The sequence below is a fragment of the Harpia harpyja genome, chromosome 3, assembly GCF_026419915.1.
Source record: "Harpia harpyja isolate bHarHar1 chromosome 3, bHarHar1 primary haplotype, whole genome shotgun sequence".
Classification (NCBI taxonomy): domain Eukaryota; kingdom Metazoa; phylum Chordata; class Aves; order Accipitriformes; family Accipitridae; genus Harpia; species Harpia harpyja.
The window spans coordinates 75,823,135-75,839,639 of NC_068942.1; the positions used below are offsets into that span (position 1 = coordinate 75,823,135).

The following is a 16,505-nucleotide window of genomic DNA, read 5'->3' on the forward strand; positions in this document are numbered from 1 at the left end:
CCCTGTCGCTACTTCGGGAGGCTCCTGCCCATGGGGCAAAGTTTATCCTTTTGCAAATATTTCTCCTTTTCAATATCCCTTAAACATTTTCAGGGTTTCATTTCAGTTTCTTCAGGGAAGAGAGTGCTAAAGAACAGTGCTGAGAATGAGGGAGAGGGTGATCTTTCCATTATAATCAGGATTTTTAGTAAAAATTCCCATTTTCCTGAACTGCTCCAATAGCTACCTATTTTATCTTTGACCCTTCTGCAGCATCTGGAAGGTGCCCTGCAGAACATCATTAGAAAAATGGTTCCTTGCAGATTTTTGAATAAAGTAAATAAACAAGGAAAGGAGAAGGGCCTTGCAAGCCCACAGGCAAGATGGGGTGCAAACGATGGGATCAGGGCAGGACAAGTGAATGCCAGGGTTTGCACGGCAACCAGAGGAGTTGTCCCAGGTCCGCACATCAGATATGTCATATGGGTCCAGGTTCACCCCCAGGATCCAGGTCCCTCAAAGAATCTGTGGATTATAAATTTTTCAGGAAACCTTTCTTTAGTAACATTACATGTTAACTTGTAAACCAAACAGCATATATTCAATGAGAGTCCATCTGGTTCAATAGAAATAGATCTTTATTAATAACATGCACATCATATGTATATTTAAAATACATATACATTTTTCTACTATTCACTTTAGAAAACAATTTCATAAAAACCTTTAATCAGGTCCCAAGTAATTTTAAACATTAAAAAGCCATTTTTTTACTACAGAACCAGTAGGTATTATTCCAATTAAGTGGTGTATAATCACCATGTATTTAACATAATGCAGGCTCATGCATTTCAATAGAAATAGGTGTTCCCTTTTCTGCTTTGTTAATCATGTCAAATATATGATGATATACTTGACAACACCTGCCACAGTTATATGCAATTGTGATTCCCTGCTGAGAGCGCGCTGTACAGATGGCGTTTAAAAGCTGGAGACAACTTTTTTACAACTTTCTGAGTTCCCGTGAAGGGCACCTGGCGTTGTAGGTAACCCAGAACCCAGCTACGACAGAAACCAGAAAAACAGAATTTCATGAACAGCGAAGAGGAAAGCAATCTAAAAAACAAGAGGAGAGGGAATTGCCATATCCCCCCTGTGCTCATGGCAAACTGAAGTCAGGGTCGTGTTTCCCAAGGCCCTGCCGAGTACCGAACCCAATCTGTATAGAGTGCACAGAGTTACCAGCTATAGACAGTTTGCAGATTTACAGAACATATACAAAGGCTCATATGAGGATGGGACTTTAAGGCACAATAGTCCATATACTCAACACATTCATTGAAAACAAAAGTTCAATTTACAGTGCAATATAAATGTATTCAAGAACTCAAGCGGCAGCTCCATAATCACTTTCACCGATAATTAGGCAATTGAGGAGTACTTCTGCGGTGCACAGCAGCCCCGGCCCCGCACACGCTCATACACGTGCTGAGCGTCAAGTACACGAGGAGCCTCTCCGGCTTCGGCAAGAGGATCTGTGCACAGAAACTTAGGTGATAACTGAAGCGTTTACAGGATCAGGGCCCCAGTATACGTTGGGGTGTCTGCACCAGGCTGTGCACAGCCACAGCTCCTGCAGCTCCAGAAAGTGACCCCACGCGCCCACGCCGTGCCTCCCACCGAGCCACCACCGCCCCTTCTGCATCCAGAATCGGGCCCGGCATTTACAGCCAGTCAGGGAAAAGCGGCACGAAGAAAACTCAACTCATCGAAACACTAATTACAGTCAAGCGCGTTGCTATTCCGAGACGAAAATGAATTGTCCTAAGCCAGTCGTTTTCAAAATGATCAGCTATCATTACCAAGTCTGTCCTTGTCACCCAGCTTGTCTATATTCTCTCTGATGAACATACTATCTCCAAGGCAACTGAGTCAAAGGGAAGGAAGGACTTTCTTTACATCCAGTGCAAACATAGCCCATATGTGGGAGTTCCTAATGCAGTCATAATAGAATATATATATATATCTATATCTATCACTGAAAGTTGACCACCTACAGACAGATTCACACATCAGAAGCCAGAAGAGCTGAATTGTAGCTACAAACCCAAAAAAGAAAAATCACTGTTGGTAGCTCTGTTAAAATTCTGGTACCCGGTAACTTGGTAACTAAATGTTAAAATCAGTATATAATTCAAAAAGTGTCAAATTAAATATTTGGGGAGTAACTTGCAATGTTATTGCACCTTTGTACTTCTTTATCACCCCATAAACTACGGGTTTTAAGCACTAAGGTAGAATATTTCAGAGCCACTTTTCAATAGCACAAATCACTGTGCAAAGCAGAAGGCAGTAAAAACTTGAGCAGACAAAATATTTAGAATTGTGGACTTTTGATTCAATTTCATATCAAGAAGTCAACCATAAAAAACCAATTTGTTTTCTAGAAAGAAATAATCCATTTTAACAGCTCCTAGAGCAAGTAGAAATAAAAAAAAAAGACTGTTTTTTTGTTCAAAAAAACAGCACATGAGAAAAACATGGTAAAATATCATCTTCTTTCGCAGGGAGCCCAATGAGTTTTATTATCTGATCCAGATTTTCGTCTGTTATCTATTCAGTTATCCTAAAACCTTATCAAAGAAGCTTTCAATAGGCAAGAAGGTATCTGCCTCTTCCAGCAGGCAAAGAAGTTACTCTTCAAGATGAAGCTGACGGGCAATGGGTTTTTTCAGGTGAGGTTAAAGGCTTTAATCCTACTGAGTTTTTCATTCCATTGAAACATTATTAATTTTACTTAAAAAGTTTTGTTTATTCAGGCCAGAACCATCCTATGAATATAATAAAGTAGGTCAGTGAGTGGAAAAAAAGCATTTTAGCATATCATGTAGCTGCTAGATCATTATGAATTCAGGCGAAAATGGACACGAAGAAAAAAATACGCATAAATCAGATCGCTTCAGAGCGGAAAATTACATACTTTGAAAAATCAGAAGACAGAAGTAATTTTCCTTTACCACCTAGCAGTCTTCTAATGTCGCTACCCCAGCCCCTAAGTCCGCATGAGGCGTGCAAGGTGCCAGCAGAGGCCAGAGAGCTCTCTGGGGGATAATGGCACCTCTCACAACAGCCATCATATCATCAGCCCACATCCCACACAGCAGATGGGTTTCGCTGCCAGCTTTTACCGGCGGTATTAGGGCTGCTCCGCACACCTGGTAATTAGCCTGGCTTTTCTCACCTGGCCCCTGTCGAGATGGGCACGGCCACTTTTAGCTGGAGATTTCTCAAACTATGCCAAATGCAAGCTTAATCGTTCACAAGATTTTGGGCTGGTGCAAGCCCAGGGGCAGCAGGAGTATAACCTCATAGCCAAGCAGCTCTGACACCGAATTACACTGACCGAGGCTTTAAAGACACCCTTTTGTAAAAGACAAGTAAATATGCCTTGTCTCAAAATAAAAACAAAAACCTGAATATTCATCATGACTAACAGCACCTCCCAAACAGCACTGCCCTGTTTTTCCAGCCTTCCCACAATATCTGTGCTGTTTATGTTCTCCAGTTTGCAGGTTATCCTTGTTTTGAATTAGACTGTTGCCTTTTTTTTTTCTTTAAAAAAATATCTGGATTTCACTGTTTCCTTCTGTCTGCTAAACCCGTATTGGCTTCTAACTACTGATATCAGAGTTAACTTTGCTCTTCACACCTCCCGCTTTCGCCCTTCTGTCTTTTCTCCTGCACTAACACGTGCCTGAGAGCTGCGATGATATGTGCAACGCACACGACTAGGATGCTCGAAGCAGGGTTGCAGGAGGAATCCTACACGAAGCACGTCCCTGGCAAGCAATGGTATTTGTTCGTACTGTGTAACGCTTCGGAAATAGCATCAGCCACATCTGCATGAGCAAAGCCTTTCAAAATAAAAAATTAGGTTCTTAGATATATATCTGCCTCCAGCTGAGTGTGCGCTACTATTTACTTTGCTTTAAAGCTTTAAAGTGGTGACAGCCAGCGAGGCAAAGCTGGTTTCTTCACTGTAAGCCAACAGACCTGTAGGACTCTGACAGGCTTTGGATCATCTCGTATATTTGTTCAGCAATTCTGGGATGCAAATCACCCGCAGGTGAACTGCAAGTGTATCGTTTACAGGCTCGTTAATCACATTTCCCCAGGTTATAGTGCAATCTTTGCTTTTGACCCCATTGCTGGAGCACCATCTTTTCCCTTATATTACTCTTTGGTATTTTCATGACATAGCTTCGGCAGCTATAAAACTTTCCACTTGTAGTCATCGATTTGCTGAACGTCTCTCATGTCATAGCTTGTGAAATATATATTTACATATTCTAAGGTTAATTCCCAGATCAAAATTAGACATTTCACTTAACCTGAAACACTATTACTAATGCTGAGCAGTTTCATCAGGAGAACCTCTGAGGTTTTACTAGCATCTGTCAGATGATACATTCATTCTCTGAGAGTTATCATTGTTTTTCTGCCTTTTATATTCCACTTAAAAAGAAATTACTGTCTATTCCCTAGCACCAATGTGAACCTCTGGCCAAAGAGCAAATTAGCATGCAAAGAAGTATCAGGGGAACAGCTAGGGAAAGAATCAAATGAAGTTAAGGAAACACTGATGATGGGCTGAAGAAACAATCTTTCCTGCGAGTCATACTTGTTTGCATTAAAATAGCAAAGTAGATACCAGCTAAGAGATAATATAAGTAAAAGGTGAATGCAACTATTTTTTTAAAAAATCAAACCCTTGCAAATCTCAGTATAGAGTGTCTTGTAAGTAGCAAGCGAGTTAAGTCTCTGAAAATCCTAAGCAAAAAGGCTGTTTCCTTTGGCACTGACTCCTTCACGGTCAAAGCATTTCTCAAAGAAACTCTCTCTCTACCTTTACAGAAAATAACTTGCATTTTACTCCTCACTGTTAGACTACTCCACTGCTTTGGGGGCTCCCCTTTCACCGGGGATGGCATAATTTAACTGCAAAGTGATTTTGAACGTCTGTATCTACACACAGGTAACTTAAATGCAGCTTTGCTTCTACAAAACACATTGCACGCAGTCTCTGCGGATAAGGACCTCCGTATTGCACCAGCTCTGTGTGTATGTCAAGGTACTTCATAACCAGGGGGTTAACAGCAGGAACTGCAGAGCATTATTCAAAGTACCTCCCACTCAGCTCTGAACATATCCGCCTTTGATCACAAGTATATCTGCAATTAGTGCCTCATCTTACCATCTCAATAAGCAGTTCAAGCATTCAGAAACAAACATCAGTGGGTCTAACAGCTACTTTAATTCATTTTATAAATAAGCAATTGAGAATTTTGCTCCAAGTGGCTGCTCGTGTAGCCCATTCCGTAAACGGCGTTCTCTGCAGAGTAAGGCACGATGCGATACGAATGCAGCTCTTCATAATAGAGCGACTGGGAACAGCACTCCTGTACCATAAACTTCAGCCGTTTTCGTGCGTCAGAGTAAGCAGTCCTATAACACGGAGCCTCCTTAAAGTATTCATAGCTCTCCCTCTCTGTCTCTAGATGAATCTTCCTCAACAGATTGTTAATTAATACAGACCTACGGAGATAGGCTTCAGGGTCGTCCAGGAATCGGAGTTTCTGGAGAGAAAGTTTTAGAATACAAGTCCGGTCCTCGGGTAGTATCAGGTGCTGGGGAGTAAAGAGCAAGTAAATGGGTCTTTAGCATCGAGGAATGAAACGGGGGGAGGATGGGGTCTGGAACGCGAGAGCTACTCACTTTTGGACAATACTCATGGTAATCTTGATGTAAATGTTCTTCTTCTGCATATTTTCTCTTAAAGTAGGCTACTTTCGACGTCGTTAATGTCTTTGGTAGGCCCCGATCAGATCAGCTCTGCGCAAAAGAAGAAGAAAAAGAGGCTCGGTAAGGCTTGCTGCCACGGTGGCTGTAATGTCACAGTCCGAGGTGTGCAGGGGAAGGAGGGGTCCAGAGGTGGGATGCAGCCCGGATGACACTCAGCCTCGACCTGCAGCCCTCGACCCACTGGAAAAATAATTGAGAGGCCGGCAAATGTGAAGGAGGCATTTCTGAGCCACTACCCTGAGGCTCGCCAGTCCAGCAAGCCCTGCTCCGGAGTGACAACCACAGCACCGGACACACGCTGCCACCGCCGGGCAGGGTCTCCGGGTCCTACAGCTGAGCGGGTACCCCTGGCCAGCCAAGGCATCGCAGAGAGGGGCAAGGGAGATGCCCAAGCCGGGAAGGTCTCCATGCATTGCGGGAGGGACCGGGATGGGGCCACCCGTCTGCAGAACAGGGGTCCCTGCATCACGCTGGGGTCTGTGAGGGACAAGGGATGGGGTTTAATTTCCACACACCACACCCGGAGTCCTGTGGCTTCCTTGGAAAACCAATACAGAGCATATTCACTAGATGGTAGTATTATCCCAGAGAAGCAGGAGAGCTCCAGCTCGGTGGGAGGGTGATAGAGCTGGTTTGGTCCCTGGGTTGCTTCAGTTTTTCAGGGCACGGAGGAGGGAGGGTCAGCCTTTGGGCTAAGAGAAGGGACTGTCGGGCTTTTGTGCTGTGACAAGAGCCCAGTGGAGGTCTGCTCCCCCAGAGCAGAGCCCTGCAGAGGACCAGGGCTCTCTGCACACCCGCAGCTGGGCCTGCCTGCCTGCTCTGAGCTCTATGGAAAGGTGACGTGGTGCTAATTCAGCACCTTAATGGGATCTGTAACTTCAGTGGTATTCAGTCTGGTGAACACTGGGTGCCTGTGAGATCCAGGACTGGGTTTTGCTTTTCTACTCACTAGACAGTACGAGGAGGCGTGTGCATTTGCGGGTGGCATCATCACCTCTCAAACCCTCTCTTTTGTAAGAAATTTCTGTTGTTTGCCTCTAAATGCACTATTTTTTAAAAACTTACTATGCTGACATTTAAAGGCAGGGAAAGAAAGTATCCAGAGCCACTTTTTAGAATAACTCAGTCAGGTCCTGTGGGATATGTTTTCTTCCCCAAATTGAGATCTCCTTATGGAGCCATTTAAAACTAGGTTTTCTGAAGAAATAAAGGACTTGGTTCTGGACTGCTTCTCTGTCACAGTAGAAAAGCCAAAAGGTATTGCACAGCCAAAACACAGACCTCGTGTCACTGGAAGGATCCTGCCATGGGGGGCTCCTTGAGCCTTAGCTGCAGGTGGGAGTGAAAAGATACCCACACAACTATTTCAGGGACTGGTGGCATCCCTCCTTCACTGGCAGGAAGGAGTAATGTGTTCTCCCTTCCTTCCTCTACATCAAAACACCACAAGGGGCTAAAGAAGAAATCCCCTCGTAAGAGAACCTTCTTGTGTTGTGTCCCTGAATTTCAAGCCTGTGAGGATGGAGGCTTCCCATAAAGGATGTTACAAATCTGGGCAGAAAACTCCTGACTGGCGGAGTAACACCTCGTTTGGAGCCAAGACCCACAGCCCTGCTCTGGGACCCAGCCTGACATGGACTGCACAGAACAGCAGCACTTCCCCAGGAGAGGAACCATCGCTCTTACAGTGGGACAACGCTACTTTTTAGTCAACCTGGACCACTGCACACACCAGAGACGTTCCCTGCACCAACCTCAGCTCCCAGGGGCCAAGGGTACAGCTGCGGTCTTCACTGCTCTGTTAGCTCTGAGTAGCTGCAAAGACTGGTTTAATTTCATATGCAGCAACCTTCACTGCTTGCAGGTTTTATTCTAGTATTTGGATTACACCAGAGCCTGGACATCCTGGAAATTTAATTACGCTGAAATTAGCTTCTCCTAAGTGAAAACCCCACTGCTGTGTTATCTGAGCACAATCACAAACAAACACATTTATCCTCCCAGGGCCATGGGATGGGAGAAAGTTAGTTTTCCTCACGCTACTCTGAGGAAGACAAAGGTACAGAAAGATGAAGTGGCGTTCCTGGGGTCACCCAGGTTGTCAGGGCTGGGAAAGGAGCCAAACCCAGAGTACAGGCTGATGAGCCAACCATGAGCCCATCCTTCCCCTTCAAACCAAGCTTCTAAATGCTAAAATTTGCTCCCTAGTGGTTTTCAGTGAAAAGGCTGGAAGCACAGACCTAGCACTGCCTGTGTGCAGTGCAAGCAGAAAATCAGCCCGAGTGGAGGGGCAAGACAGACAACCACAGCGTGCAGAGCATCACAGCTCAGGCCTTCAGCTCCACCAGCTCCGTGCAAACCTCGCCTTCGTTGCTCCCGGCCACAGGAATTCCTCTCCCTGCCCCAGAGATGGAGGGTGACAGTGAGACTTTCGGTGTCCCCTGACCACGGGTGGTCCTGGAGACACCAGCAACAGCAGGGAACCGGGACAAGGCAAGGAGCCGCTGGAGCGCTGGCACCCTGGCCCTGGGCGGGAGGGAGGGCTGTGGTTTAGTGCATGCCAGGGGCTGGGGGCTGGGGCTGGCTGGCAGAAGCAGATAGAAAGAATTGTATTTTGTAGAGGGATGCATATGACTGTCCTGGCAGTGGGTTCATTGAGCATCCAACTGGCACCCCAACCTTTCTGGGGTTACGTTCAGCACCAGCCTGGAACATACCCCTTGGGTGCAAAGTCATTGGCTGTATTTAAATTCCTAAAGACCTTACATCAGACAAAGCGGCAAAGCTATAACAAACCGCCATAACTTGGTTTAGTAGCAAGGAAGGGAAACAACCAGCAAATGAATACCAAGAGCACCTCTGGGCTGTAAGGTTGGTTTTAAGCATGTTCCCGCTTGTGAAAGGCTACACTCTAAGCACAAAGTAGCCACAAGCTGCTTGACACCATGCTAGCCGTTAGCAAATTCCAACAATTCCAAATCTGCAGGGCTTGGGGCACCCATTTCCCCAGCCCAGCAGCTCCCACAGGTTGTCACACGTGGCTCAACTTCAACCTCTGCTCTCCAGAGGTAGAAGGCTCAACTTCTACCTCCACCTGCAGCAACAGGATGAGAAAGTGAACCGAAGGCAAGCGAGTCCCATCACAGGGCTGCTCCACAGAAGCTCAGGGTCTGCTCTTGTGTGCAGCACAGCTGCCATCCCACCACCACCCGTGTCATTGTCACCATCATCTTTCGTGGCTGCTGGTGACATCCACACATCTTGTCTGCAGGTGCAGGGGAACAAGAGCATGAATTGTGCCCTCGCACTGTGCCCTCAACACCAGCACCGATGCTGAAGCCTACGAGGGGCACCTCTCCCTGCAGGGGGCTTGCAAGGACCAAGCCTTTCCCTAACACTTATCCTGAAAGTCAGAGCGGACTGGCTCTGTGCGTGCCTAAGAGCTGCTTGGCTGGGGTTACAGGCACACAAGGCTGTAGTAATGCCGCAGTGAATCAGACCCTTAGTGTTTTGTTTAAATATAAACATATTGAATCAGTGCTTTTTGTGTAGAAGGCTATTCTCGTGAGCCAAGTGTTTTGACAGTTACGGCAAGGTGGTATGAGTCACTGCCTCTGCCTCAGTCAAGCTCAGAGACAGATACATCTTAATCACATTACATTTTTTTTCAGCGCTACACCACAAGTCAAGGCACAGGGCCAAATTTCCCCCCAGGGACTAACTAGCGTAGCGCTGAGTCCTGAGTGTGAGGTTTGTCCTTCCAGCCTGGATGAACCCCGGAAAAGCGCATTCAACATCCCACCAGCGTTCAGCTGCAAGCCCTCTGCTAGTCACCAAGGACTCGGTAAAAATTTGCAATAGCGGGCAGCTCTGCCAGGGCTCGGGAGCCCCAGGGCAGGCGCTGCCTGCTCATGCTGGCTAGTGTTTACACCCCGCCGGTGCGTGCCTGCTCTGAATGCACGGCACATCGGAGCTCGGCGGCTATAGCTGCCATTAATGCTAATGGAAGTTTGAAACATAAATCCCGCACGCGGCAGTGAGGGAATAGACGCCTCTGTCTCAAGCCTGGATCTCTCAAACGCAGCTTCGTGAGGGCTTTAATTGTACTTTCAAAAGAGCAAAATGTGCCTGTTCCTATTTATTTCTCCGGGAATAATGACAGTGCTCTATGGCATGGTACCTGCACAGTTATTAGGCATGTTTGGACAGAAGGTTATCTTATCTAAATTGGATTGGAAATAGATTTATAGCACGGCAACTTCACAGTTGAACTGCAAATTGCAAGAAATTCTCTTCATCTGGCCCCTGTGCTCCCGCCTCACCCCAGTGACAGGAGCCCCTATTTGGCACGAATTAGTGCCGGGTGATTTCCACAGGGCTGCAAGCTAGCCCAGACAGGAGACAAGACGGGATTTAACAAACGATTGAACAGCCAGGAAAAAAACCCCCAAAGCTTGTGCTTTTCCATCTCAGGCAACAGAGAGGCATCTGCAAGCCCCAGGTCTCCGCAGCAGCTCTGCCCCAGAGCTCGTACGTGAGACCTTGGGAGCGTTCCCACACCTGCCTGTGCCTCCACCTCTCCCACCTTTCCTCGGGAAGAAAATTCATCCCTGCCTGCCCGGTGCTGCAGTGAAAGGGGTTGTACGAGCAGGTACTATTGGCTTGTCGATGCAGACGTCTGCAGGAGGTAAGCAGAGCGGTCGCTGGCCAAGCCAGACCTGCCGACACTGCGCGCCGAAGGTGGTGAGTCAAAAGTGCCAGTGCCCTGCAGGGTTTCCTCTCGCAGTGTAAGGGAGGATAATCAATATGCAAGCTAAAGCTGGCTGAGACGGAAACCATTTCTGAGCATCGCTTGCATGCACAAATAGAAAACCTGAGGCTTCTGAGCGCACAGAAACTGGCATTTATTATCAGCAGGAGACATGACTTTGACATGGCAGGAAATATCATCATGTCCTTGCGACTGCTGTCAAACTGCAGTGATAAATTCCCCCGTCTCTAACCTTAGCAGCACTTGCAATTAGGGAGTGCTCAGCTGAAACCTTCCTCTGATTTCACATGCTACACTGCTGCATTTCCCCTCTTCGGAGGCAGGAAAAGCAGCTGGTCCCGCTGTGGGATTCCCAATTGATAATGCAAAGCTACCAGACCACAGGCAGATGAGCATGTGGATCAAAAACACATGCCAGCCCCAGGATTTCACACGGACTGCCAATCGATTGCAGTCCTTCCAGACATCGAGTCTTATTCCTCACTCAGGCAGAGAGAGCCCCTTTTAATTGACCCGCGGAAAGGTAGCGACCCACAGCCATGCTGTTGTCTGCTTGCTGGAGCTGCTGGCTTTGCACTTTAAAGCTGCCTTTCTTTTAGTTTGCTAATTGCTTTGCTCTCCCTAATTGCAGGTTCTCCCTGGGCACATGTGTGTGCAAGGCACAAGCATCTGAATAGCTCTCATGAGCACACGAAAGCACGAGACTTAATGACAGAGTGACTATTCCTGCCTCGCTCCTTGTAGTGCCACTGCTTTTATCGATAGAATAAAATCGTATTTCCAGCTTAACCCCCTTTCAACGCTAATCCAAGTAATTTCCCTCACTCTGAAGGCAAGCCCGACCAGCTGAAGTCTGCAAACTTTTTAGTTACCTGAGGATGCGGAGTCAATCTGCAAAGGGTCTTTCTGGGATAATCTCAGCAGTTCTGGTAAGATTTCCTCCTCGCACGGGCTCAGCGAGCATTTCTGGCAGCACAGCACTGCTGAAGGGTTACCTGCCGTGGTGGATCAAGGAGAAACACACATGGTTCAGGTGGCAAAGTAGGACCTACACAGAAAGTAGCTGGGCTGCAAGGGAGGAAAGTGGTCTTTCGGTAGCCCCACAAGGCTTAGTAACAAGAAAAATAAGAGTTCTGATGTCACGTCCAATTCTCTAACTTTGACCTTGCTTCCTGGACTCTCTTTCAAATGTCAGGAAAGTAAAATAAAACATTAAGAAAAATCATTTCAGTCTCTCAGTGGCATAGCTGTAACCCTCTCAGAGCAAATGCTGCAAAAATACAGCTTGCTCTTCCAAATATCCGGAAGTTTCCTGAGCTAGAACATGATTACTGCCCTGAACACCACCTCTCAAAATGGCACATTATTTTCTCCATTAATTCTTGTCAGCCTCGGAGGAAAGCTGAAGGGGTACTATTAGAACCACGCCATTATTTTGAGTAGTAGCATTAATTTCCGATCACACATGCACATACACACCCACGCTGCCTGCAGAGTAATACAGGTCTGGGAAAAGTCAGATTCCCGTTTTTATTTAACAGAATTATTGTAGCGTGCATGTTTCAGTGTTTGCCTTAAATACGGTATAGTTTCTAGGCTGCAAGTAGATGCAGCAGCATCCGGCTGATGCCTTGCCTTCTGGGGGGAGTATCTGGCACGCTGTAGTAAGAATATTTGCCACCCCGGGGGAAAAACGATCACAGGTATGCATGCGCATACCCAAACTCTGCGCTCTTACGTGTGTGTGCAGAGACACTCGCACTTTTTATGTACATGAATGAAAATAAACAGGTCTAAATCCTGCAAGAGAGAAAGAAAAAGAGAGCATGTATGTGTGCGTATTCACGTCTCGCAGCTATAAGGCAACTATATTTAGATAGTTGTCTCATCCCAGAGGATGATACTTCATTAACAGGCAACGAAAGAGTAGCTATGGTTACTTTTCAGAGTTCAGCTTTGACCGTAAAAAGACGACTGATTCAAACACCCTTTTGTAGAGCATGCTAGAGTCCGGCAGAGCTGCAGCCACCTTTGCCCCCAGCCCCGCAGGACGAGCGGCGAGCCGCCCTCCCAGCTCTTTGCCCTCTTCCACCACGCAGCAAAGCCGAGAGCTCACAAACAAACACCAAACTTACTCCGCGCCAACACCCACCGGCTAAAGCCGCTTGGACAGATCCCGCCGACCAGAGCCCCACGCCGGCTCGCTGTCCCGCACAACCCCACGGCTCGGCTCGCTGTCCCCGGCCAACGGCCACCAGCTCAATGGCACTCACCCGGCGAGCCCCAGCTCCAGAGGGAGGGCTGCTCCCCGTCCTTCCCTCGCTGCCCGCCGCTCCTGGAGGAGGAGGAGGAAGAGGAGGAGGAGGAGGTGGCGGTGGAGGTGGCAGCTCCTGCGGGTCCCTGCAGGCACTGAGGAGCGCATCACCTCCCGGCCGCAGCCCGCGGAGGTGGGTGCCCAGATGTTCCCGGCGCGGATTGGTCCGGCGGGAGCAGATGTTGCCCGGTTGCTAGGAGCGTTGCTAGGAGCGTTGCTGGGAGACGGTGACGCTCTCTCCAGCACTGGCGCGACTCGAGGCCGCGGGGAAGGAGGGAGGGAGGGATGGAGGGAAGGATGGAGGGAGGGGGGGATGGAAGGAGGGAGGGAGGGGGGGATGGAAGGATGGAGGGAGGGATGGAGGTCCCGCCACCGGGATGTTCCGCGGCGGGACGGGACGGGGCGGGCGGGCTGCCGGGCTGCCCGGCGAGCCGGAGGATGGAGCGGATGCCGCGGCTCAGAGCGGTGAGGAGCCGCCTGGGGCGTCGCGGCAGGGGATGGGGATGTGAAACGCCAAAGCTTGGCGGGGGGTCAGCCCTGCTGCGAGCCTCGGGGTTGGCTGGGGGGGGCATAAAACTTCCCGTCAGGGCAGGCTGAAGGAGGTAGGGAGCGCGGCGGCAGCCGCAGGGGTGCCGGGTGCCCGCCGCAGCGCGGGGAGAGGGCGAGAGCTCTGCCCGCTTCAGGGCAAGGTTGGGAGAAACATAACGCGGTGCCTGGAAAGGCTGGAGGGAGCCGTGAGTCCCCTGGCAGTAAGAGCTGAGAGCCGAGCTCCTCTGCTCTCTCTCTGGGTCACACTTCTTTTCCCTCACGACTTAGGTTGCTCCCTCCTTCCCCCATGCCCACCACCACATCTTGCCATACTGTTTTTCCCCTGAGCCTTTGGGATGCCCCGGCACGGTGCCCTGGGTCGCACCCTGGGACATACACCCGTGACGCCAAAGAGGCACCGCAGCACTCTGAAACCCCATGGGCAGAAATTGGGATTGCTGCAGGAATAGAAGCCACACAGCAAAACAACCCAAACCTCCTCCCAAACAAAACAGCGGGTCACTGTGGAGTGGGGCAGCTCTGGCATCTCAGCCAGACGGGGATTTTACTGCTGAGCACCCTCCTTATGGCAATAGGTGGGATATCAGACTCAGCCTACCCTCACAACCAATGGTCCGGCCAGCAAGGCTCAGAAAAAGCTTAAAAGGAGTAAGTAAAATCTTACCTGCATAAGGCAGTGTGTACAAAGAAGGGAAACCCCTTTCCCAAAGATCTTATCTCTGTAGGTAGACACTGGCAGATATGAGATTACAACAACAACAAAGTGGTTTTTTTAAAACCAGTTTCTCCAGCCAGCTATGCGTAGGGGTCTTCTCTGGAAGAAGTGTGCCACTTCTAGACTTGAAAAGGGGCTATCCTATCCTATCCTATCCTACTACTGAAGGTGACTCAAATGCTCAGCCAGTGCCAAAACCAAGGCAAGGTGCTATGGGAACACGTTCATTTTGGCAGCATCTGAAGCTCCTGGGCAATCCCCTGTTCTCTTGTGATTTGGAAGATGGGTGCCTCACACACGTCGTATCTGGGCATGTCCTTGCTGGTAGGACACACAGAGCTCTCCTCCCTCTGGTTGCTCCAGGGTCTCTGTGAAGGTTCTGCAGGGCAGCATGCACCAGGCTTAGTCCTCCTCTCTCTTACACAGTGGGAATGAAGGCACACTTCATTTGGCATTCACACGATCAGTATCTCCTCCAGATTTTAACAAACTGGGTCTTGGCAGGCCTGAGTCCCAGCTAACATACATCAACACAGCAGCCTCAAACCAGTCACTCCATTGACTTTCAGTAGCTGGCTGTATTTGGTACTCAGTATGCACTGACACGCACGTGCACGCACGCAGCTCCGCTTGGTCTTTGCAGTTTGAGAAAAGATCAGTCACAGCCATATACTTATTTCAAATTATCTCTGAAGCTCTGCTTCTTTTATTGAGAAGCCAAATGAACTCAAACTAATTTCAAATTTGAATTTTCTAGGACAATAGGAAGGCACTGGAATTTAATTGATTTTGATTACCTGCCTTATTATTATGCTGCCAGTAGCGATAGTTCAGGTTGGTGTAATTTTAAATTTACTGTGAGATGAATCTGACATTTCTCTGCTGCTGAATAGAGGACTTGCGCGATTCTTCAGCTCTTCACAAAGATGTCATAATTAATTCAGTAATATCACTTCTGTAAGCAGAGAGAGAAAAGGAAGACACAGAAGCACCTACTCTGAGTCTAAGAGCTGAATGAACAAGAGGCTTACTTACTCCCGTCTTCCTGAAACTGATTGTATTTTTTTCTAACTTTCAACACAATTCCTGCTGCAAAGACACATCTTCCCCTCTCCTGTCAGCCCACAACTAGGACTTACTAGCTGGCAATAATTTACAGCCAAAAGGTCAGCTAATCTTTCCCCAGTTGGCTCCAAGAAGCATTGCCATCCCTTGATCAGCCCAGAGCAAATTCTTCTGCAATCCAAGTCTAGCTGCTTTTCTTTGTCCCCTTTCTGAGGGGGCAGAGAACACAGGGAAAGGGATCCCTTGCCAGTATAAACCAGCAATGCTCTGCTGGCTGAAAGGGACCTCCATCAAGATGAACAGCAGATGCTCCATCCCACCCTACCCCATCCCAACTCATCCCTTTCCTCTTGCCATGGGAGCACGAGAGATCACATCCCCCCCTCATCCAAAGAGGAGCTTTCCCGTCTGCCAGGGATGCTGGTCGGGAATCACTGCCCAGCTGGAGCACACGATGTTTTAATGCAATGGAAATTAAACAGAACCGTGAACTGGGACCAAAGTCTCTATTGACAGTGATATTATTTGAAAAGATAAGACTTTAAATGTGTACTGCACAAGATAAAATCTGGACAGGCAGACAATAGAAGAGTAGCTTTTCTTCTTTTTTTTTTTTTTTTTTTTTTTTGGCTTTTGAAAGCAAGATTGCCTAGCATAGTCAGTGCTGTAATAAATATATGTTTTTAAATGGTTTAGAGCAATTGGGAATATAAAAACCCAGAACATTAGCATTTACTTTACTTTAACTGCCTCACAGAATTAGAAAAAAATCAGTTCCTTCATTTCAAAGCAGTTACATCTCCTCAAGCCAACTGTTAAAGAAAAATGAATTAAATTAATGTGCCCTTTTGAATTTAAGCACCAAACATTCAGAAGATGTGTATATAAAAGCACCAGTCCTCCAGGCAGCATATACCTACACACATGCTGTATTTCTAAACATAGCATGCAGAAGGTATTTTCAAAAGATAAAACGTACCTGAAATGCTGAGCAGTTTCAGATGTGAGGAGTTACATCCTGGACCAATTTTTATCCCTGGTCCGGCCCACTCAGCTGCCTCCAACAGACAAAGTCCCTCAAAGGCTTTCCCAGCCGTTGGCTTCTCACAGCAAATGGAGACAAGCAGCTCCAGTTTCTGGACCCTGTTCATGTCTCCCAATGGCTGGCCAACCTTGGAGGGACCAGATGACTTGGGAGGCTCATCCTGCCTGCGCCTAAAATGCAGCCTTTGCATTTCATCCTAAAACAC

At 47.9% G+C, this 16,505-nt stretch overlaps 1 long non-coding RNA gene across 2 annotated transcripts; it reads right to left on the minus strand.

The window, feature by feature from the left end:
- Positions 1-599: 599 nt before the first annotated feature.
- Positions 600-12,981, minus strand: LOC128140057 (uncharacterized). 2 transcript variants are annotated; one of them, XR_008234603.1, is made up of 4 exons: positions 12,886-12,981; positions 11,485-11,607; positions 5,755-5,871; positions 600-5,666 (listed from the first exon to the last, which is right to left on the minus strand). It is a non-coding gene; the product is annotated as an uncharacterized LOC128140057 (long non-coding RNA). The 2 variants fall into 2 exon arrangements; XR_008234602.1 differs by lacking the exon at positions 12,886-12,981 and adding an exon at positions 12,765-12,846.
- Positions 12,982-16,505: the final 3,524 nt, after the last annotated feature.